We start from the raw sequence: 398 nt of genomic DNA, 5'->3' as shown, positions 1-398 counted from the left end.
CATATTAAGAACAGTATGCCATATATGCCAGGTCCCTTGAAACAGCAAGGATGGACCGGCTCCCGGCAGAGGGTGGAGCAGGGGAAGGGGCGGTGGCCGGCCAAGGCAGGGGACCAGGCCAGGCTGCAGTGCTGCAGGGCTGGGGGTGCAAGCTGGGGCTCGATCTCCACAAGCCAGCCCGAGGGACCCCACCCATGATGAATTTCATGCACCGGGCCTCTAGTTGGTTAATAAAATTACATATGTATCAGTTGTACAATTCTATAATACATTATCTGCATATTGTATTGTGTGTTCATCACCCAATGTCAAGTCTCCTTCCATCACCATTTATCACCCCTTTACACTCTTATATCTCCCCACACCACTATTTTCCTCTGGTTATCTGTGTTTGAGTG

The sequence above is a fragment of the Myotis davidii genome, unplaced genomic scaffold, assembly GCF_000327345.1.
Source record: "Myotis davidii unplaced genomic scaffold, ASM32734v1 scaffold930, whole genome shotgun sequence".
Taxonomy (NCBI): domain Eukaryota; kingdom Metazoa; phylum Chordata; class Mammalia; order Chiroptera; family Vespertilionidae; genus Myotis; species Myotis davidii.
The sequence above is the reverse complement of the archived record's forward strand: the minus strand, read 5'-3'. Positions refer to the sequence as shown.